At 47.5% G+C, this 23952-nt stretch overlaps 1 protein-coding gene across 1 annotated transcript in view; it reads right to left on the bottom strand.

Annotated features, from left to right (window-relative positions):
* Window positions 1-23952, bottom strand: part of NTM (neurotrimin) — a 684044-nt gene that overhangs the window by 363171 nt on the left and 296921 nt on the right. The window lies entirely within an intron of this gene.

The following is a 23952-nucleotide window of genomic DNA, read 5'->3' as shown; positions in this document are numbered from 1 at the left end:
GAAAATAATGAGACAGGCAGAGACAGAAGAGGCATGGGAAGAGGGGGTGGGGGGAAGTTAGCACCTCACTTTCATTCTTGGGACATCCATAGAGTAATGAACCCTCCTTCGGCGCAAGATGAACGGGACAGCTGTACAGGTTATGAGTGAGGCTTATTTGCAGATCAATAAATCTATGTCAGAGACCCCATCTGGAGGGAGTTTTAATTTAAAGAAAAAAGAGTGATGAATGCAGAAAGCCAATGAATCAAAAAGTTGTGTATTCACATATGCATTAACCGTCTGTCAGTGCAAACAACTGCACTGAGGGGAATATTAGGGAATGGGTTTATTTGCCCAGTCACGGTAACTGGGTTTTGGAGTCAGGGTAGGGAGGTTTCTGTCATAATAGCCACCCTATCCTCTTTCCCTAACAGAGAACAAGGAGAAAACCCAGGATTTATTTCTATGCTGCTATCAAAAATCAGTGGGTATCACTAGGAGACAGCTCTCTCAGATCAAAATCAGGAAGAGTATGCTTAACAAACAACATAAAACCAAGGAGATTTCACAGGAACAAATGCAACAGAGGGATTGACAAGAAGATTGGAATATCAGAGAATCTGAAACCTCTACATTCAAAACACAGACTGTTGCTCCAAGGAAAACTTCAAAAGACATTGTGTTTCAACATCGTACTTTCTCTTAATTTCTCCTCTTCTTTGTTGTGGGCCGGATACCAAGCCCGCTCAAGTCAACCGAAAGAGTCTTATTGAGAAAAGGGATGATCCAGCGGTTAGAACACTAGTTTTGGACCCTCGAACGCTGGGTTCAAACCCCTATGCTATGACAAACAGCCTGTGTGGTCTTGGGCAAGTCACTTAGTCTCTCTGTACCTCAGCTGCCCATCTGTACAATGGGGATAAGAGTGCTGCCCTACATCACAGGGACATTGGAAGGATAAACCCATTCAAGACTGAGGTGCTCCCATGGGCTTTGGATTTAGACCATTCATTCACAGAGCCAGATTCCCAGCTGGTATAAATAAGCATGACTTCTTTGAAGTTTGAATATGGCCCCTATTGACTTTCTATTTGGGAATCGCAGGGGACTTGACAATAGTTTAATAAGCAGAGATGATTAAAAAAATTGGAATTCTGCAAAAAGTTTAGAAGGAAACACATTTTTTTACATCTTTTGAAAATTTCCAGTTTTTTTTTACAAAACCATTAAAAACAGCCAACAAAAAAACTACATTTTGATTCAAATCAAAAAGTATCGAAACATGATTTTTTGGATTCTGTTTTTTTCTCCCTCCACTGCCTTCCCACCAGGGCCGGCTCTAACTTTTTTGCCACCCCAGGCAAAAAAGAAGAGCGCCGCCCCGCCATAACACCCTCCCCCCAGCACCCCGACGCCCCCCCCCCCCCGTCCAGCGCTGCGCCGCCGAAACAGCCCCCGCGCTGCCCGGCTGAAAACAAAAAAACACCGTGAGTGCCCCCCCACCACCCCAACATTGGCCGCCCCTTCTCAGGTGCCGCCCCAAGCACGTGCTTGGTCGGCTGGTGCCTGGAGCCGGCCCTGCTTCCCACTGGGAAAAAAAAAAGAGGAGGGGAAATGAAAAAAAGGTAAATAAAGCCACCCCATTTTTCTTTTGATTTCATTTGAGTCTAAACATTTTTTTTATTGTTTGCACTGTTATATTGAAAACTCAGAAACTGTCAATCAAATATATTTAGTGAAAAAAATTCATATGGTTTGAAAAGCTTTTCATTGAAACAAAAAATTGGTTGATAAGTTTTGTGCTGCCCTCCGAACATTCACCACAACACTTGTGAAATAGAGAAGTGCTCAATTTAGAATTCACTGACAGAGAAACTAAGCCACAGAAAGGTGAAGACCCACCTTTTAAAAAATGACTTCTGATATTGAATTGGATACCTGAACTGAGTGCGCAATTTAAACAGCTAGGGCCTGACTTTCTCTCCAGCTACAGTGTTCAACCTCTCTGACAGTGAGGAAACAGAAAAACATTTTCAATGAAAAAAAAACATCCCAAGCAGCTCTACTGAGTAATCCCCAACTACAGCAGTAGTCAATGGGAAGTGTGAGCATTCAGCACTGCTATTAAACCCCTAAATGCCTATGGTCAGGAAACCAAAAGCGGAGATACCCAAAATTCAAGGCCACTCCTGAAAACGTGAGCCTAAGTGATGTGTCCAAGCTGGAACAGAGTGTCTTTGGCAGAGCTGGGCATAGGCACATGCTGACTCTCAGTTCCTTGTGCTTATTGCTAGAAAAAACTGTCCGTTTCTCAAAAGCCAGAGTTTTGATTGCATCCAGAGTGCTCATCATTGTGCAATCCAGATGCCCAAAGCTGTCTTATTCTCCTGGATTTGAACCTCAGAACTCTTGAATCCTAAGGTCCTGACCCAGCAAACGTTCACACATACTTAACTTGGAAATCTAAGGGACTACGCATGTGCATCAAATTAAGAAGTGTGGCCATGCAAATCAGGGTCTACATGAATATCATACGTCTGCACCAACAGCTCATCTGCCTTACACAAAGTTATTCTGTTTCCCTGTTTCTGTCACGGAATACACGCAGACAGTTCGGGATAAACAACATTTGTACTCTGTGCATAAAGTTGCAACATAACATGACTTTATTTCTTAAAATCCAGAAATCTAACACATAACAACCAATTACAGAGAGACACAGCAGACTCTTACCTAAAGGCAGAAAGACACAGATCAACTTGCCTGGCTCTTTGCAGATAACCCAGATCCCACCCTTCCCTACAGAGCCTGTAGCCTGCCAGCACGAAAGGGAAATACCTTACAACTTAAATTAATAGCTTGTAATATTAACACAGCGTTCAATACACCACAATTCTGCTTCCCTAAATGTCTCTCCAGCAATAACAAGTGGGCTAAGGAGAGGGAAGACAGAATGCAGCCTATTTGTTAATTACACAGAACACTAATAGGTCTTGTTGATCAGTCCCATATAATGGCAGAGTCTTTGCACACGCTTCTGTGGATTACTGTGTAATAATATTTACTGGAGACCAAACTAAGCCCCATGTCACCTGCATTTGGGGATGTGGGTGTTAGAAGACAGAAATAATCATATATTAGCCTTTAATAATATAACACCTATTATATAATAATCTAGTTACTACACGATATTTACCAGCTAGTTAAATTGTTAACAGCTGCCACTGGATGAAGGATAGTTTTATGCATAGCCTCCCCACCCCATTTTCAAAAGTGACTAGCACAGGGGTTCTCAAACTGGGGGTCAGGACCCCTCAGGGGGTTGCGAGGTCATTACATGGGGGGTCATGAGCTGTCAGCCTCCACCCCAAACCCCGCTTTGCATCCAGCATTTTAATGGGGTTAAATATATAAAAAAGTGTTTTTAATTTATAAAGGGGGGGGTTGCACTCAGAGGCTTGCTATGTGAAAGGGGTCACCAGTAAAAAAGTTTGAGAACAACTGGACTAGCAATTCTGGACGCCTAAACTGAGATGCTCTGAAGAGACCTGATTTTCAGAGAGTGATAGCTCAGCACTTACTGCAAATCTGTTTCCTTTAAGGTGTCTCACGTTGCCCCTTCCTCCCCCGACCCCCAAATCAAGGTATCTGAAATCAGTCGGTTTTTGAAAAACTGGGACATGCGTATTTTAAAATTCCTCAAGCTGTGTTACTAATGTCAGCTCAGATTATGGAAACGGAAAGCATTTGTAAAATCCAATTTACTTTTCACCATCCACGCTTCGGCTTACTTTAGTTTTCACTTTACTCGGATTGGTGGAGGCAAGGATCACTTTCAGTTTAATAACAACAACATTGTGCACTTTCAAACCAGCAGCCTTAATATCCTTTCTGACCAGCGGAGGATTTCCTGTTCTGCAGGGTGATTTTGTTTAATAAGATTGTGTTCCTGAAAAAGAGAAGACACTTCATTTCTACAAACAGAATCTCAGGGCTCCAGAACTTCACAGTCATAGAGCTCAGAGTATCTTACAAAGGTAAGGGTTATTATTAGAGACAGCCTCAGCCAGCAAATTCCACAGAAGCAAGACACTCTTCAAAAGCACAGATGGGAAAAGCAAGGCATACAGAAGTGCTTTAAGGTACCCAGGTAGTGCTAAGAACGCAATACGTCTGCTGAACCCCAGACCTAATCCCTGTGCCCAAAATCACACTTCTGCCTAGGCAGTTCCACTTTCTCAACCGCAATCCCCTCCATTCCCCATTTGTTAAATAAGGATAATAATTAGAGCTGGGCAGAGAAAAGTAATCCCGTTTGGCAGAGGATTTGGGTATTTCAAAATTTGGTTTCACCCGATTCAGAATGAAAATGGAAAATTTTGAAATTCTGCCGGCCTGCCAGACGGATTGCCCCAGAACCACAGGCCCTGGACAGCCTCGGTTACCCGACTCCTAGGCACTCTGTCAGGCGATCTGCTGAGGAGCTGAGCAGGAAACCAGGCATGTTTTGAAACCTGCCTGCCAGGCAAGGCTCCATCAAAACTCGGCCCGGTTTCCGTCAGGACTGTCCTGAACTCAAACTGTCTCCAGGAAAACGTTCTGACTTCAACAAATCGGCAAATTCCAATGAAAAATGCCCTTGTCTTGTTTACTAAGGTTGTGAACTCTTCAGGGCAGGGACTGCCTCTTCCTATGTGTACGTACAGCGCCTAGCACGATGAGGTCATGATCTTGGTTTGGGCCTCTACATCTTAAGGTAATAGAATAAACAACAAGGCTGAGAGTTGCTCTCGTAACTGCTCAGTGTAAGAACATGGAAGTTCCCAAGGTAGGAGACGCTTGCCACAAGGAATAAAATGTGAAATGTTTCTTTAAAAAAAGAATAACATGGTCATTTATATAGCAGACATTGGAGGCTGCCACCTTACCAGAAAATAATGTCATTTGTGAAACTAGCCTCCAGCACTAGGCTGAGAAAATGCTAATTTCAATTCAAACTTTAAGAAAAAATAATGATGTTCCCCAGTTTCCCCTTGGTGACCAGGGCCTCTTTGCTCCTGAACCTGCAGCCTGCTGGGCTCAGCAAAACAACAACAGGGCATTGTTAGCTTTGCTCCGTAGAGAAGGTAATTGAGGCACAGGGAGGTAACACCGCTTGCCCAGAGTCATTCAGGAAGTCAGTGGCTGTGTCAAGAATAAAACGTTGGTCAACGTCCAGTGAAGTGAATGGGAATCTTCTCATTAGCTTCACCGGGGGCTGGATCAAAACTTTGACTCCCAGACAAATGCTCAATCTGGGCTGGAAATTAAAGGGTGACTAAAATCTCTCCTGTAAGAGCAAACTGTTTCTACATAGGACATTTCACACGAGCAGTCAGCCACTGTTTCTGAGCTTTGGGCAAGAGACAGAGAAGGGAAGGGCGAGGGCTTGACGGAAGATACAGGGCAGAGTTTGGATGCCAAGTTAGCCAATGTTTCTGAAACTTAAAGGTGTGATGGGGCGCCTGCCCCGCACTGGGCTCTAAGGGGTTAATAGAGCCCTAGGGAGACTGTGCAGGAGGCAGCCAATCAGGGCCAATCAGGCCCATATAAAAAGGGAGCTGCAGGACAGAGGAGGGCAGTTCTCTGCTGGGAGCCCATGGAGGAAGGACTGTCTCTCTGGAGGACTGAGAGAACTACCAGCACCCTGGACAGAGCAGTGCTGTGAGCAGGGACCAGGGGAGCGAGAGACAGCTCCTGGCTGGCTGCTGGGGTTTGCAGGCTGAGGCCCTGAGGCAAGAGCAAAGAGGATGCTGGGGTCATGAGGAAGTGGCCAGACAATTTGCTGTAGTAGCCACTAAGGGAAGTGGCTGAACAGCAGACTGCAGGTCCCCGAAAGTGGGGAGCACAGTGTGTGGCACGGCCGGAGGGCTGTGTCAGTGAAGAGGACGCATGGTCCTTGGAGAGACATGTGTCCTAAAGCAGGAGTGGCAGTGGTGAGGCACCACCCAAAAGGGGTGCACTAACAGGCAGAGCTAATTCCCAAGACAGCCAGCAGGAGGCGCCAGAGTGGTGAATGAACCCCATTACAGAGGCTATTGAGAGAAGGAGATTCAACAGATAAAGTACGATGCAGTAAAGTAGAAACCTGATCAAAAGGCATTAGAAGTCTTGCTGCATTCAAATCACAATATGCTGTTGCCGATCTTCCTTTCCTTCCCTATCTCAGCCCATTTGGGAAGTCAGAAGAACTTAGTCAGCTATATACAACAGAAAGCCTTCCAGTCTTACACACCTTTCCATTCATCTCTTGATCTCAGATGGTCTAGCCCACAAAGACTTTTACATATTTTGCATTCAATTACAATACCCCTTTAGGCAGACAGGGAAAATGGTTCGGAAATTCTGATCATGATCCTTAGTTGAACAACTTGGATTTCCCTGTAGTTCATTGATCTGTTTCTGCTTCCTGCCCTCTCAGCACAGAGCCTTTGTTTCGAAGTTCACTGGTTGATAACATTCCCCAAGCAGTAACTAGCTCAAAAACCCTAGAACCTTCTGAGGCTGGACCTGCTCCATCAAAGGACTTCAGTGGTGTTTGAATAGTTAAGTCAACTATTGCAAATAGGGTAAAGCACTGAAGTTGGACAGTGACTAGAGGTTGGTGGCTGGGAGGTTAGAGGCAACTCAGCGGTTATAGAGGACTGTCCTTTAAGAGGAAGTTTGGTTTTTGAGTAATAGAATTAACTTGTGGCACTCACCCCCACAAGAACAAAAGGATCAACAACAAGGTTCTGCATGAATGTGTAAAAGAATAGCCTCTGCAAAGGGGTTTGGCTGGGTCAGCGGACTGCTGCTGTGCCATTCAACGTTACCAATTCAAACCCAGCCTGGGTCATCAGATAGCTGGGAGGCGAAACTGCTGGCCTCAGTGACCACGTCCCACATCACAGAAACCCAACAGTGCAGTTGGCATGAATGGGCACTGTTCAGCAGAGAGGGCAATGGGTGACTGGCCCTGGAGACAGAGTTCTACACGCATCCCTAGAGAAGGGTCCTTCCATGTCAGGGAGAGAAACACACTTTCTCTTGGGATGGAGAGTAGCTTGCGCTGCCCCGGACTGGGATGTCCCATGGAGAAAGGGCACTCCAGGCCCCAGGGCTGTCAATGCGGCATCTTCCACTAGCTAGGATGAAGACAACAAAGGCCCAACAGTTGTGGTTGGGGAGGCCCTCCCCTGCTATAACATGAATCGGGTATATTAGGGAGGCAGGTGGATTATGTGCATGTCCGTGCCACCTTTCTGTACTGCCTTCCCCAGCACTGTACTGGGGAGAAGGCTGCAGTGAGTACCCCGAGTCGAGTGGTGCCATCCAAGCCCAATGGATAGTCTGAGCTACCATGCCTGGCGTTTTCTCTTTTTTCCCTCCCATTTGATCCATTACTCCCCCCGCCCCGTCACCAATGAACCGCGCTGGCTCCCTTGTCAGAATCATCATCGTTAGCAGCATCACCTTTCATCAGCTAACGAGGCTCCCGCTTGACCCGCGCTGGCCCAACACCTCCTCCTGGGGCTGTCGGGAAAGGGCTTTCTTTCTAATCAAAACCAAAGGCTTTGAGGGAAAGGCAGAGAGGAGAGATGGAGGGAACGTCTCTTTAACAGCTTCCTGGGTCATCATATAAAAGGATCATGTAAAAAGAGGTCAGATAAATATTTAATACATGTATTAATCTCTGTTGTTAATTTCACTCTTCCCTTTTAACCCCTAATAGAAGGCAAAAAAACCAAACCCCACCTTTATCTCCTTCAAATCACTCTGCTGATCCCTTTTAAGAAGGTCAGCGCGGCTTGCAAGATGATGCTTGCCATCAGCGGCTCCAGGCGGATCAGCTGCACACTTCTTCCCGAGGAGCCCAGCGTGAATCGGGTTACCTCTCTGAGCCGAGCTCCTGAAGGCATGAACTCAAGGCCCTGACCACGGGTGATCATTACAGACCCAAAGGTTCTTTTCTCAGGAGGGTGCAGTGGCTGAATTCGAGCGTGGGTAAGGCCTTGTCTAGTGGAAAGTTGTGCAGTTGGAATTGTACCCCTAACACGTCACAATGCCCCCAGTTTGGACGCAATTACAGCAGTATAACAGTGCCTATGGCAGTATAGCTCTTGCTATAAACTATAATGGTAGAAGGCACCTTTGTACTGGTATAAATGGATCTGCACTAGGAGTTGTACTGGAATAATTACATTGGTAATAAATCCAGCCCTGAACTAACATAGAAACCTAACTGTGCCAGTTACACTGGCATCACGTTCCAGTGTAAACCAGGCCTAAATTATGTTAATCAGGACCAGCTCCCTACCGCCTTGCTCCTTATCTTGTCATTGATGCCTATGGAAAGTAGATATTAGAGGATGCCATTCTGTTCTGGTAGCAGTTTACATACACTTAGCACTGTTGCAACCACACAAGGAGGACCGGGCCCTTTGTGCAGCTCCCTCTTGTCATTTTTTGTGGATATGTCATTCTTTTTATTGTTTCGACACAGTTACATACATTGACTAGTTTTCCTTCTTCCCCTTCCAGGCCTGCACTGCTGTGTTACTATGCACTGTTAAACAGCTGCTGCATTCCACACCAGAGGTGGCTGCATCAGCGGCAGGTGACCTGATCCCCAGCGACAGATTTTGTAATCAGTGTGTTGAGTGCTTCGTGATCTTGGAGTGATTGTCAGTTATCGTCTGTGTCCCTGCCTCACTTGATGCAGCGTCCATCCTAATTCTGATTAGGAAGCAGTTACAAACATATAGTTCATATAGTTTCTATTCCCTTGTATATCATGGAATTCATTTTGGTTCATGTTCTCTCTTTCTCTCACACACACACCAGCCATATTTTAACATTTTACAGCTCCACGGAGGAATGTAGAGCCAGATGCAGTAAGAAGCTGAGCAACACAAGAAGGATGCTGAGTGTCAGAGCTTCACCGGATGCAAGTCACGAGTGCTTCATTGAGTTCAATGCAGCAATGCTGATACATCTCAGCTGAGGATCTGGCCCCGTGTACCCTCAGCCCAGTGGCAGGAGGGGACATGTGGCTCTTTGCACTCACAGACTCACACATTTTTGTCCCTTATATCCAACAGCCAGTTACAGAGAGACACAAACAAGGCCAAGAAGGAAAGGCAAGCAGTCCACTTGTCATCATGTAGGGGGACAAAAAAATAAATCACACACTGCAGGCCTTCTCACAGTGCTGTCCTTAAAGAGCCACCAAAGTAAACATCCTACTCACAGAGCATTCAGCGCCTCTCTCACTCACCAACATTAGGGAAGCCACAATACGTATCAATGTATATCTTGCATATATATATATATATTTTTAAAAAAACTATATTAAAACAACATTAAAGTTGCAAAGCCAAGCACTCAAAAGTTAGGAACTGTCAGAATTAAGGATGCCCATACAACCTTAATTCAGCCCCCTGGTGCAGATGTATTATGATGCAGTCTTTAATAACATGATCACATACTATTTCCCCCCCACAGGACTCTTGCCTCATTCAGTGCATGGACGGGTGCACACTTAATGAACAGCTATTCTGTATTTTGTTGCATCCTCCTTGTTCAGTGTGGCCCCAGGCTTTATTTATCACACACTATTCGAAGCCTGCTGTGAAAACCGAATTATTTATTTTCTCTTGGGCTTTTCTATGGCACACACCTCTACAGTATCTGAGTGCTTCCCAGTCATAATGAATATGTCTTCACTGCACCCCTGCGAGATGAGGGGCTATTATCCCCATTTTACAGATAGGGAATGAGACAGAGAGATTAAGGTCCAAAGTGTCTATGTAACATCTCACAGGAGCACAACACAGCAGGGAGTGGAAAAGAGCACTATCTCTAACCTAAAACATGGGGGTGGGGTTGGGGGGACTTCGAATGACCTGCAGGCACCATTAAAATTGACACGGAGCTCCCACTAATAGAATCTGAGATACAGTACCTGTCTTTTATTCTTTGGATAGCAAAATACTGCAATCACTCAGACCCTCTTGCTTAGTAAAGATGTCCACCACCATAATTACTTAACGTACAAGCTTCCCAGGATGCAATGGAATTACCATCTCATCTCTCTATCGAGCTGCTGTGGGGATTTTTATACCCAAAAGGGGGTCTAGGACTTCGATTTTCAGTCTCACCTGAAAGGCAGCAGTTCACTCCACTGAGGCTCAGCACTGCATCTGAAGGAGCGGCAGCACCCTTCCGAATTATTTCTGCAGTTCCCAAGTGCTCCATAGAAGTCTCCCTTCCAAGCACCAATCTGACCTAGCATTGCTTAGCTAAGCTGATTCACTCCTACCAGAAGGCATCACAGCTGCAGGCAATAAACAAGTAACCCTGAATTTAGTGACCTGTTCTGAATTTTGCTGTCAGCACCTAAGCGTTTGTAACACCTTCCCTTTTTTTAACCTCTGTTACAACAGGGCTTGCCATGATAACGAGACCATCCTTTATCAACAAGACGGGGATCGCTTACATATACAACCCCCTCTTCCCCGCCTAAAAATCCTTCTGTCACTTGAGAGTATCGAGGAGCAGAAATTGTGGCAATTTACTGTAACCGCAATCAAGCGCCCAACTTTCCGAGCTCGCAGCGGGCCCTGCTATTAATTCCAAACACTTGTGCGGGAGCCGGGATTCCATTAGAGGGGCCAATTTCAAGTCCATTTCCCTGATAAACAGACAGGAGCCAGCTCCTAAATGGGGCTTGATAGATTTGATTAGGGCAGAGTTTTCACAGGTTGTGATTTCGGCAAGGGAAATTGCTGTTTGATGTGCAAGCGAAAATTGCACTTGAAATCCTCTTGTGACGGAGTGGGGGCAGGGGAGATGATGGAGCATCTAAACACCTAGCCAATTACTATCATCTAGCCGGCGCGGTCATCAAACTGTCGCGCTCAAGAAAATGGGCATGCAGGGGATGCTGCCGAGCAGCGCTGCGTTAGAGGGGCTGAAGGGATTCGCTGCCGTGAAAACAAAATGTTATTTAAACAAGGCATAACAAAATCCAGCTCTCTCCTCCGGGCTTGGGGACAGGTTGGCAGAGCTTCCTCCATCTTATGCACGCTAAGCAAGAAGCAGCCAAGCTTCGAGGGATGCCTCTGTCTAAGTTCCGACTCCTGAAGCGTAGGGAGAAAAGAGGGGGATCTCTCCCTCATGAGTAGCACAAGCATCAAAGGCTGGCAAAATGTGCCCTGATGTCCCCTCTAGGGGCTGACTCATTAGAGGATAATAGGCTATTATTGTTGCTGGCTCATGGATTCACCCACTATGGTGCTCAAAGTCCCAAGCACAAACTTGGCTGGTGATCCATGCAGCTGCTCCTAGCCTCCTATGTCCTTCTAGCCACCCATGATGGGTGGTTTTGGGAAGTGTGCGTGAGGTCCCACACATCCCACGAGCAGTGGTGGCCATAAGTTATCCCAGACAGACACATGTACATATACCACAGGCATGGCTACAGGGATTGTTAGCACTTGGGGAAGCGACCATCGTTTTGTTCTGTGGTTGTACAGCACCAAGCACAATGGGGTCTTGGTCCATGACTGGGGTTCCAAGGTGCTACCACTGTACATAGAACAAACACCACTAATGGAGAAGGGGAGGGAAGTGAATGAAATACCATAAATGAAGGGCCAGCCTTGCCATCGGGGGAGAACCAGTTCTCCCAGGGTGCTGCAGCCTTGTGCCCCACGAGGCCTGGCTAGAAGTATCCAAATGGAAGTTTATGGGCACTTGTGTGTGAAGATTTGTTAGTTGTCACCAATTCAGTTCTAAAATACATGTCTTGGAATCCACATTCTGCCCTTGAATGCCAATGACCGGTTCTCAATAGGAGGCAATACGAAGCAATGCTGAAGAGGCCTTGGGGAGAAGCTGTGATCTAGCGAAGAGGGCACTGGACTTGTGTTCTATTTCTGGATCAGACCTGCTGTACCTCCTTGGGAAAGTCACATTCTTGCCTTGTGCCTCCTATCCTTTGTCTATTTAAACTGCCAGCTCTTCGGGGCCAGGGCAGGGACTTCTGCTCCTGGCAGTCTCCCAGTCAGCTCTGCTCCCTTCCTGGAGCTGAAGCCCCAGGTCTGATTCTCTGAGCCCTGACGTCTTGCTCCAGGGACCCACCACAGGTGCCAGCTCCACTGTGGCTTTCCCCCCACAGCCTCTCAGTCCTTCCTCCAGCTGCCCACTAGCAGTGCTTTATAGAGGTAACCCAGCCTTCCCTAATTGGCTCAACTAGGCTCACCTGCTCTGGTCCAGGGACCAGCTACCCTGTGACAGGTCTCAGTGCGGGCACCAAGGACAAATAGGAATGATTTTGGGGGTTGTAAGACACTCCCAATTTTTGGTTCACTTAGACGAACTGAGAATTCTCTTGGCTCTGCCACTGGGAGTTTTAGATTCATGCAAACTCCAGAACACCTGAGTAAGGGCTGGGTTGAGGTGAACTTTGGGTTCCTTCATGGCTTTCCCGGCAAACCTGGTTCTGACGTCCCCTCCGCTGCAGCACCAATAGAATCCTCCTGCTGCATGAGCCCTGCCGCCTAACACAAGCAGGTGCCTGGGAAATGACCGGGTCTTGCTGTCCCATTTCAGACAAAACCCATACACCGTGCTGCACTGAGCATCCCCTTCATGCAGGTGTGCGGTCCCGGCTAAAACCAAACTGACTAAGTAACAGCATCGCCTCATTGGTGCGTGTACAGCAAGAGGCAAAATAACCCGCGCTCCCCGTTCGAAAGCAAGCTGCCTCCCTGACATTGCCTCTTCTTGGAAACAGCGGTAAATCCCCTTTGACAGGGACAGCAGGGTCAGACTTCCCGCCTACCTAACTAAACAGCAAAGGATGAATATTCATTTCAGCATTACCTCCCACGTCTGGCCAGCCAGGCGGGCGGCATTCAGACTAGATCTCCAGAGAATGTTTTTTAAGTCTATTTTTGTTTCATTCCCAAGAAGCACAGCCTTGACTTTTTGGAGCAATAGTTTACTTAAGGGACGTTAATTAATTCTCCCAGACAATTTAAGTAGAGCAAAGACGCCATTCTCAATCCCCAGAACCTGGAAACAGCTGCCTTCTTCCGTTCTACCTCTGCCTAGAAGCACACACCTGAGTCCTCCAATGCCCCAATTCTGTGGGGTACACGCCTGATTTACACATGTGTAGCTCCAGTAACTTCAAGGGGGCCATTCCTGTGTTAAGAATCTTGCTGAACCGGGTCCCAAGTACAATGTCATTTAAAATGCACCAGTTCCCTTGGCAACTAAACATTACTGTACCTTAGTCTTTGCAGCTGCCCTTCTTGGCAATACAGGGAGTAATGATAGCTCAGTATGCACCGTATCTAGCTACCGAAAGCAAAACTGGATAGCTTCTAAGTGTTAGCATTGAAGGGATAAAATTCAGCCGTGCAGGTAAGGGTAATTCTATGTACCATTTTGTGATGGGAGTGCTCCACTCACCGCTGGTCTTGCGCCTCCTCCTGGCAACTCTGGGGATTAGCTCATCAGGTCCACTCCCCTTCCTATGGTTGCATGCCCTCACTCCGACACTTTCTTTGGTCTGAAGCCCCTCTCACGCCTGGAACCCCAGGGTCCTCTTCATGACTCAGCCCTCCAGCCAGGTCATTCAGTGTTTTCCTCTTCCGGCATACCAAAGTCTTTTAAAGGCTCTCTTCACACTGGCAGTCTCAGGTGGTCTTCCCATTCACTGCCCCATTGTGCCACTCCCTCAGTGGCTGGTAGAGGAACCCAGGCCCACTCTCTACTCCGAGTTCCAGTCTAGGGACCCTCAACTCAGCAGTTCATGGCTTTCCTCTCCCAGCCCTCACTGCTCCTGCCCTGGACTGCTTCCTGCCACTCCTGGTTCCCCGCCTTACTCTGGCTTTACCAGCTCCAGGCCCTCTTCCCAAGGAGTAACTGCCCTTTCCCAAGAGCAGCCCCTGTCTGTTGCCAGCTTCCTGGGCCCCGCCTGTACCTGCACAGCTGAGCCTGCTTGCAATCAACTCCCTGCCTCTTCCTCCAGGTGCAGCCTGTTGAGTTAATAGGCCTGCCTGACTACTTTAACCCCTTCCAAACATGGGTGAGGTGGACACCCCATCACACACTTACATCCCATGTAAGTGCAATAATACCTTGCTTTATATCCAAATATCTCAGAGAACTTTATAAAAGATCCCATTATTACCATTTTACAGATGGGGAAACTGAGGCACGGTGCAGCAAAGTGACTTGTCCAAGGCTGCCACCAGCAGCAGACCCAGGAATAGAACCGAGGTCTTCTAAACGGCAGTCCAGTCCTCTATCCCCACCCAGGCCAACTCTGCTGCTATTGCCCATCGCCTAAAATCCGTTAGCTCACTGTTTGATGGGGTTGGGGGTCTCAGTTCAGATGCCAGCAGACACATCTTACCTGTGTGATATTGTGCCTCAGTTTCCCAACCTGTACAGCAGGGAAAAGAGTGCTTATTCATCACTGCAATCCAAGGATTAAAAATGGAATAGGAACACTAAAGATACCCACCCCCACACTCCAGCTTTAAACAGAAGGATGTTTTTCTCTCCCAAAGCTGAAGTGTTAAACTCCGGAGAAGTTTTGACAAGTGCTAGAACAGCAGCATTCATTATCAGTTTTGCTCTGTTTAATGCTCTTTGCTCATGTGTTCCTCCCCAGGGCCTGGTTTACTCCTCCTCAGAAATCTCTCTGAATTCAGCACATCTTAACCCAGTAATTGGGATCGTGATGCCCCTAAGGAAGAGCATCTTTATCTTCCCAGGCCCCCATCTGTGGATGTGTCACTCACAATTTTGCATTCTTTAAGTGCCCCAAAGACTGCACCCCACACCACAAGCCACCTCCCCCCAGGATTTTAGGGGATATCTAATCTAGTTTGTTATGATGACAGCGAGTTTATTGAATCCATTTTATTACATGGGGCAATAAGTTCTCACCTCAACCACATGAAACCTTTGGCTAACTGTAGAGCATTTTCCTCTGGAAATATGTGACTGTAATGTACCCAATGAAGGTGCTCTGTATCTCTCTCATTTTCCATACCCACCACAGCCCTGAGCCTGGAAAGAATTATGTGCCCAAGTAACTATATTATGGGGCTTCTTGTGTGCGTAAAGTTAACCATGAGTATAATTCTTAGCAAGCTTAGGGATGTGTGAATAATAGGAAATTAACATTTCAGTCAGTTCATTGCGTCTTGGATCATCTGCAAACAGATCCTCCCCTATATTCATTCTTCATAATTATGCAAACAATTTTTTTCTCAACTTATGCTTAGGTCATGGCTTGCTATTCAAGTTGTGTTGCTCAGTCAATTGCAGGTGGACAGCAATTTAAAACTCACTTCCTGAGGGTGTTTGATCATGCCAGGTGTAAGAAGAGATGCTTTCTGTGAACATTCACACTACTGAGTCACGAATCATCTCAGAGATACTGAGGATACGGGAATGTCAACGTCATCCAAGCAAGCTCATGGAAAAATCAGAACTAATGGAGAACTGTTTTCACTCTTTGCCTGCTCTGTCCCATGTGGGAATCTCCATCATACACCTCTGATCCTCCCTTGCCTGAACCCAGGGTCAGAGATGTTTAGATTATAGACAGCTGCCATCAGAAGCATGAATCATAGAATATCAGGGTTGGAAGGGACCTCAAGAAGTCATCTAGTCCAACCCACTGCTCAAAGCAGGATCAAATCCCAACTAAATCATCCCAGCCAGCGCTTTGTCAAGCCTGACCTTAAAAACCTCTAAGGAAGGAGATTCCACCACCTCCCTAGCATGGTTTCATTTTAGTTCATTTTATCCCACCAGTTGAAGGGCTTGTATCTCCTCTGCATCGCAACTTGTGCAAAGTGAGTGCAAAGCACTACCAGACTCAGCCTGTGCCCAAGTGTAAAGGAGCATGCCAGGCACAAGGCTGGAGAGAATCAGGGTCATGGGATATTTCTTGCTGCTCAAAAGGTACCAGGTCGACATCCCTCAAGATCAAAGCCCTCTATTCATCAACAGAGCAGGCACAGCAAGGCTACAGCATTTGCTGCCCAGCTCTGCACCTCCTACACTTCCACCTCTAACCCAGAGGAATAACTTCTAGGGGAAGGAGAACAGATTAGTCTCCATCCCTTTTCATGCCTTGAGCTCTTCACTGGCAAAAGAGCGTGTTAACTGTGCTATTGGCTTAAGTGATGTCAACACGTCTACTACGATCTGGAGTGAGATTCCCACCCCTCCAAACTTCTTTCGCAATAGCCATTGAGCAGTGATTGGATAGTAAACAGAAACATGTTTTAATCCTTACTGTGCTGCTGATAGGATCCCAGGAGAATCACTCTTGGGTTTTTATTTTAATAGCACTGCATGAGCCTTTACTGGTAATTACACACAGGGGGGAAATTCACCTCTGTGCAGAGGGGCTGACACAAGGACTACAGAACAGAACCGTGGTCTCTCAGTTCCAAGTACCCACATGGGAAGAGATGCTGACCCCCTGCGCAGGAGTGGATTTCACATACAATTGGGATGAGTTCACCTCCTTTCTCTGGAGGCTCTGTCCATGGTGCTGAACAGACTGGCCAACCCATGGAAGCTCAACTATCTTGACAGTCTGTTTGATTCCCCATTCCACGTGACCATTTCCCTCAAAGAGAATATTTTTCTGTAGTAACTGGATGCCTGTATAGCTGCACTAGAAAGACTTTCAAAACACTGCTGAAATGTTACACAGCCTTTTTATTAGTGGGACAACAAGCTCTGTGGACCAGGGTAGATTTCATAGGAATTCTCGCCCCTGTTCCCCTCCCCCTCAAACAGAATCTGTAGGGAAATAAATAACATTTTCCTTCTTCTAAACTGGGCTCACAAAGCAAAAACAAAATCAGGAGGAAAGATGCTCTTGTGATAAAGACAGTAAACTAGACTACAGGAGAGATTTAGGTTCCATTTCTGTCTCTGCCGCAGACTCTCTGGGTGAACTTGGGCTAGTCACTTATTCTCTCTGCGCCTCAGTTCCTCATATGTAAAATGAGGCTAATTCTTCCTTTGTCTATTTAGACTGTGAGCTTCCCAGGGCAGGGACTGCCGCTCATTACATGTGCACGCCAAACTTAGTACAATGGCACCTTGATCTCAGCTGGGGTCTCCAGATTCTGCCATAATGACAATCATATTCAATTAATTGGTACACAGATCAACAACTACAACAACAAAGAGCAATCAAGAGTAACTTTTAAAAGATTTCCTCAGCTCTTTTTAAAAAAAAAAAGTTGGCATTATGCAAACACGCCCTTCATTCCATAAAAAATGGATGCGAGCGTGTTTTGTAAATTATAGATTAGCTAGACGTGATCCCTCACCAAAGAGGCCGAGACAGAGTTACAAAGCCAGCAGCGTTTCAACGGAGCTCACTGGGCAGCAGGTCAGAACAGTCATAATAGTATGTTCTCTTTTTTATGGTGATTATTTCTACATCCGTATAACAATAGTTTGCAGTGTTGTTGCAGCTGTGCTGGTCCCAGATATGAAAGAGACCAGGCAGGGGAGGTAACATATTTATTGGACCAAATTCTGTTGCTGGAAGGTACAAGGTGTTGAGATCTGTGTAAGCTCAAATACTTGTACCTTGCACCAAAAGAAGCCGATCCAATAAAAGCTATTACCTCACCCACCCCCCTTGTCTCTTTCAATAATAATGTCACTTACAAAGGAGGATGCACATTGTACAGGTCTGGTGTGTGAGGGAAGAAGATAGGAGCACATGGGGAAGGATAGGTCCAACACCACTGTTTTGCATCTCATACTTCTCTGGTTGCTCCTGGTTATTAACTGAAACAATATCTGGTGTATGCCTCAATGGGAGATTACTCGTGCTGGTGTATATGTTATACACAGAGTGGGTCTCTTGGAAGAGTTACTCAGAAGAACTGCTAGCACCAGGCAGAACTCGGGACACTGACAAGGTGACCCCATCCCACCTCCTGAGCACGCTGCATTTCAGAAGATATGCCAGGGCCAGGGCTAGGCAGGGTTAACATTTGTGCAAGCTGCTTAAGAGGTAGGGGGACGAGGGTGAGGAACAGGCACCGGGGAGGCCTTAGGGAAAAGCCGATCAAAAGCCGAAATAAATACATCTGATGAGCATAACCAGTTCTTAAGAAGTGCAGATTTTCTCTGACATCACGCAGTCAAGACTCGAGACTTTGAAGCAAAGAAACGTATGAAAGAGGGGAATAAATCCAGCTTGATGCGCCAGTAAGGAGCTTCCCCTTGATCGCTGTGCATCTGACTGTGGCGGGGAAATCCCGCCCTCCATGCCATTCACTCACTTCTCTGCTGGCATCCAATCCATCCGGGAAGAGAGGGGAACCTCCCTCCTTCACCAGTCTCTCCCCAGATGGAAAAACAATATATTTTCCATGCGTGTGCGTGTCATAACCTGAACTACATGGCCACAGCTGCTTCTGAAAACAAAAAAAACCCCTGTCCTCTTTTATTAAAGGGACATGGACAGGTGTTAGACCCCAACATATAGTGGGAGAAACACGGGATTTGCAAAAAATGTTTCCATGCAATGTTCCTCTTGAAGTTTCAAAAAGAACAGTCATTCCGTTGGGTTTAAAATCTCCCTCCAGCCCCACTGCTGGAAGCCCAAACACAAAAGCACCGTGGTAGCTCATGAGAGCTGGGAAGTCAAGCAGATGAGAAACTGGAGGGAAAGTGTCCAGCCTAGTTTGATTGCGCTAAGAAAGGGGGAAATGAAACATCCCCGCGAGCCTTCTGCGCGAGAAGGAAAATCTCAGCCTGAAACACACACACAAAACAAAGCTTGCTAGTGTCACATGCATGAAGCCGCAAAACTCAGCTCGGTTTCACTCATATGATTTAAAAAAAAAATGAGCAGAGGGAAGATGCACGCGCAACTTTGCCCTGGGGATTTTTGCTGAAGCAGCTGCACCAGTGCAAACCCATTGTGCAGACAGGCAAAACCACTATTGGCACCAGAGAAACTCCCCCTGCTGGAAACCGCAGTAAACTGCACCAGGAAAAATTACCCCATCCATACGAGCGATTACACTGTTGCTACTACACCTGTTGTCAAAATGGGGGCAAATCCCCGGTGCAGTCCAAGCCCTAGAGAGTCACATCGCGGTCCAGACTCTCAGCTGGCGTAATATCACTGCTGCTGGCCTTACAGAAAAAGAGATCTGTCAGTGCTGCTTTTTTATCTACCAGAAGGGGTCACCATTGAAATGAGCAACAGCAGACAACCCCACCACTCCGGTCCATCCCCGCATGCTACCAGTCCAGGGAGGAGCTTGGGGGTGGGAGTGGAGAACCACGATATGTGCATAACATAGTCAATGCAACATAAGAGCTGCTGGGAACCAAGTTGCCCATAGTGCTAGAGGGAGTCATTTCATACTGTGTGGGCTCCATGCTGTGCCCGAATAAAGCGTTGGATGTGGAGGGGCTGCATTTCTTTTGGAAGCCTTTCTCCCAGGGCCTCAGTGAGACTGGCAATTTGGAGCTGCTGCCTCTCCAGCTCAATATCAAGCAGCAGGGCCTTCCAGCTGGAGGGCATGTGGCACTCCTCTTCCCTCCCCCCAGCATCCATTAGGGCCGAGAGAAGGACCATTGTGTTCCCTGTTTGCAGGGTGTCTAGTTGTCACCGGCCGCTTGTGACTTGGAAGGCAATAACTGCTTCCTGCTTTCCCTTGTGTAGGTCTCTGGGGTCTGGGGGAGGGGGTGAGGAGCCCCAGAGCTCTCCAGATTACTAGAGCAAGGAGGGGAGTTTCTTCCCACCTCCGTCTGCAGGTCCTGAGGCCGGAGAGAGGAATTCCTGCTGAGGGAAGGGGGGTGGGGACGGAACTCCAGGCCCTTGGAAGAGAAGAAGGGACAGTCCCCCTTTTATTCTCATCTCTTCTGCCCTGGAACCCCCCAGTAGGAGAGTGACGGGGTGACATGTGACTAGGACTCACCTCTGCTTCTGGCTCTCTCTCTGCAGCACCCAGGTTTCCCCATTTTGCACCCAGACATTGGAGACAGCAGCTCTTGTTGGCCCTACTCGAGGGCGAGTCCTTGTATCTCCTAAGGGCAGGCAGAACCCCTGGTTTCGCCTGAGCAGAGCTCCCAGGGCTGTTCTGCTTGGCAAAGAGAAGGGTTTGCCCCTCACTCCACAGGATTCAGAGACAGTCTGAGATCTGGGAACACGTAGCTGCTTCCTGGTCACAGGCGGAGCCCAGCTGGGCCTGATTGAAAGGGGCACAGGTGGTAATCAGCAGCAGGCTGGGATCTCAGCTTACAGGAGGTGTGAGCGGTGGCTCAGCGTTCATGTCTGTTGGGGTGCTGCAGAAAGGGGCCAGGCTAGGAAAGCCTGAGGGAGCGGAGCTGGACCTCGACCTCATGCATTTGGGAGACTTTCAAGTTCTTTACCTGACAGATTGGCTCTTAAATGTCCTGTGTGTTCGGTCCTTGCTCTGAGCTAATTGGAGTCCTCCCTTACTGGCCCTCCCCACGATGTGACGCCATGACTGAGTTCTGTAATACATTAGTCTAGCCGCAGTGAATGGTCTCAAATTAGGGGTGAATGGGAGGGGTTAGTGGCCTGTGATGTGCAGGAGTCAGTCTAGATAATCTGCTGATCTCTTTTGGCCTTAAACCTTTATGACTCTGACTCAAAGCTGCAGGATGCTCGGGAGTCTGGTTCCCCATGGGCCTGGGTGAACATTTCCTTTGGTCCATCAGGGTTCGCATCCCCACCGCACGTATGACGCTGGGCAAACATTGCTGACACACCAGTAACGAGCAAAAGGTTTACGCCGGAGCAGGACTATTTCCTGGCTATTCAGTGAGAAGGGAGGAGCTTGGGCCTCTCATCTGGGCATCTCTAGACCAGTGCCATTGTCAAGCAGGGCTCCTGTGGCAATCTATGGAGAGTAATAATACTCCACCGTCACCCAGAGGTGCTGTAAAGCATAACCAGACATTGCACAAGGAGAAGGTTTGTCAGTGGCAGGAAAAGAACCTAGGTAAGTCCTGGCTCATGCTCCACCCATTAGGCCACATCTATAGACACAGATGGATGTGAAGGACACATGATGATTGTAGCGTATATTTGGGGGGAAATGCCACAGTTGGATGATTTTGGAAACACAGAGATTGTTGGGAAGGGAGGATTGCAACAAATATTCCCTGCCCCCCTAACACTTTCCCAATGATCTCCCAAACACAGGTGAATTATGTCTCACCACATGCCGTAAGTGTTATCTCAGTTTTACAGACAGGGAAGTTCAACCTCTGTGTGCCTCAAGTGATCAGTCCCCCTGTAACTCCTCTCTGAAGTCCAATGAGGATTTCTAATTAGGCTAATCAAGAAGTATCAGGTCACTGAGTCAGGACCTAGGTTGTCTGAATCCTAGATTTGTGCTTCTGCCTTTCAAAGGAACAGAACTTCAGGACAGTACAGGGCAGATGGTAGGAGCTTGGTTATACATGTACATGGTCAGCACTGAAGGGGTTAAAGCAGAAGGCACTGACCCCCAAGGAGAGCTTTGGAAATTATATATTTGACCGTTCTCTGGTTTATTAGCATTGTTTTATTCCTCCTCTGCCTGGCAATTTTTTTAAACTTCCATAGCAAAAACTGTGCAATTACCATAATTGGGTCACCCCTAAGATGTGTGATTGACACCCAGGGCACCCTACCAAGAGAAACGGACTTCTGGCTCATTATAAGCTTTAGCTTGACAGGCTATTTCAGTGGCAGGAAGAAAAGCCATCAGAACAAATGCACTGGGGAAAACCTAGGGGGCATGCATCCTGCCAGGCTAGAGGTTTTGATCAGCCATTGTGAAGTCCCACAATGTCACCTAAGATCCTGTGGATCTTTCTGGACATGGTCTGCTATGGAGGAGATATGACCTATTCACCCTGCTCGCTAAGACCCAGGATGGCCAATGCTGTTAGTGACAAACGCCCACTACTGCCTTCTGCTTGGTGAAATCAGCCCAGCACCATGTTTGATTCTCTCTCTGGAAGTCTTCAAAGTCGGTAGAAGCTCTAGAGGGGTCAAAGCTGGATCCCAGCTATTCTTAAAGTTCAGTTTCAGCTAGGTCTGGGTCTAGAGTGTGGGCCTGGCTGCTAAGTTGAGATGTGCCCCAAAGTGTGGGGTGTTTGCACATAGGATTGAGGTCTGTACCCAACTCTAGCCCTAACATGCTGATTAGGGATGGGCAAACTGGCTAACAGAGGTGCCAGGTTGCACAGGCATCAGCCCCGTTATCAGCTGGAAAACATCAGCCAGTGCCCATGCTGTCCGTGTTTAGTGCTCTGCTGCCAGTCTCAGCCTAGCATTAAGAGGGTAAGATCATGCTCTCCTAGGTCTGCCTGGGTGGCCAGCGGCATCTGGCTAGTTAGTCTCCCATGTAGGGCAAAACCACCCCAGCTGCCCTCCTTGGGGGACAGCAGGTGAGCTGAGCACCTTGCCAGCCAGGTGTGGGAGCTCTTTCTCTTACCCGCCCCTCCCCGGCTGGAGGGGACAGAGAACTGAAAATCTCCTGGCTTTCAGAGTGAGGGAGAAGTGAGGGACCATCTTCTCAGCTTTCCTCCAAGACCACAAGTGGTGGGGTAACAAGATACCAGGTTCTTTGTCTGCTCTGCACACACACACGTCCACACACCAGCTGTTTCATTTTAAATGGCCTCTACAGTAGCATAGAACCTGCCCTAAGCCACAGAACAAGTGTAACATGGGCATTTCCTGTGCAAGCTTCCTTTAGGCTACCTGGAGAGTATGCTCCTACTCTGCACTGCAAAGGACTCCTGTAGGGGAGTCAATGACTCAGGGACCATTTGATTTTCTTTGCTGAGCCTCCTTCCAAGAGGGGCCAATTTTAGGGGTGGTTCTGGTACGTGGATACCTCTCTGATAAAAACCAGTTTCCCATATGAGTCATTCAACAGTCGACAGCTGATAACTGCTGTGGCCCAGACATGCCCTGGAAGGGATTTAAAAATGTTATTAAGACGACGTTTAAAAAAAAAAGTGAACGGTACAGTTACACCTGTGTCCAACCCTCCTCATGGTTAGAGCTGAAACATATCGCCTGAGGCAGGGTGGGGCTCACAGCTGACTCAATCAACATCGAGAACAACTGAAATCCATCGACCCAGCCCTCTCCTTACAGTCTGGAGCAGATACAGCCTTGAGCATTGACAAAGTCAAAAAGAACCTCACGGGCTGAGTCTGAACAGAGAACCATCAGGACTGAGGTGAAGGCAATGAAACGCCCTGCTTATGTCATGAGACAAAAAGCTGGGACTGTGTAAGAGAGTGAGAAGAGGTGCCAAATGTTATCCTTTATGGAGGAGACACTCTGCCAAAGCGAGTGTCTCATGGAAAGTGAATCCCAGTTTTCTCAACCACACAAGTGCTGTAAGGGGACTCACCACTGGGTAAGAAATACCTTCATAGAATCATAGAATATCAGGGTTGGAAGGGACCTCAAGAGGTCATCTAGTCCAACCCCCTGCTCAAAGCAGGACCAATTCTCAACTAAATCATCCCAGCCAGGGCTTTGTCAAGCCGGGCCTTAAAAACCTCTAAGGATGGAGATTCCACCACCTCCCGCAGTGCTTCACCACCCTCCTAGTGAAATAGTGTTTCCTAATATCCAACCTAGACCTCCCCCACTGCAACTTGAGACCATTGCTCTTGTTCTGTCATCTGCCACCACTGTGAACAGCCGAGCTCCATCCTCTTTGGAACCCCCCCTTCAGGTAGTTGAAGGCTGCTATCAAATCCCCCCTCACTCTTCTCTTCTGGAGACTAAACAATCCCAGTTCCCTCAGCCTCTCCTCATAAGTCATGTGTTCCAGACCCCTAATCATTTTTGTTGCCCTCCGCTGGACTCTTTCCAAT

The sequence above is a fragment of the Terrapene carolina genome, unplaced genomic scaffold, assembly GCF_002925995.2.
Source record: "Terrapene carolina triunguis isolate 2854851 unplaced genomic scaffold, T_m_triunguis-2.0 Scaffold374, whole genome shotgun sequence".
NCBI lineage: Eukaryota > Metazoa > Chordata > Testudines > Emydidae > Terrapene > Terrapene triunguis.
The sequence above is the reverse complement of the archived record's forward strand: the minus strand, read 5'-3'. Positions and strand labels throughout refer to the sequence as shown.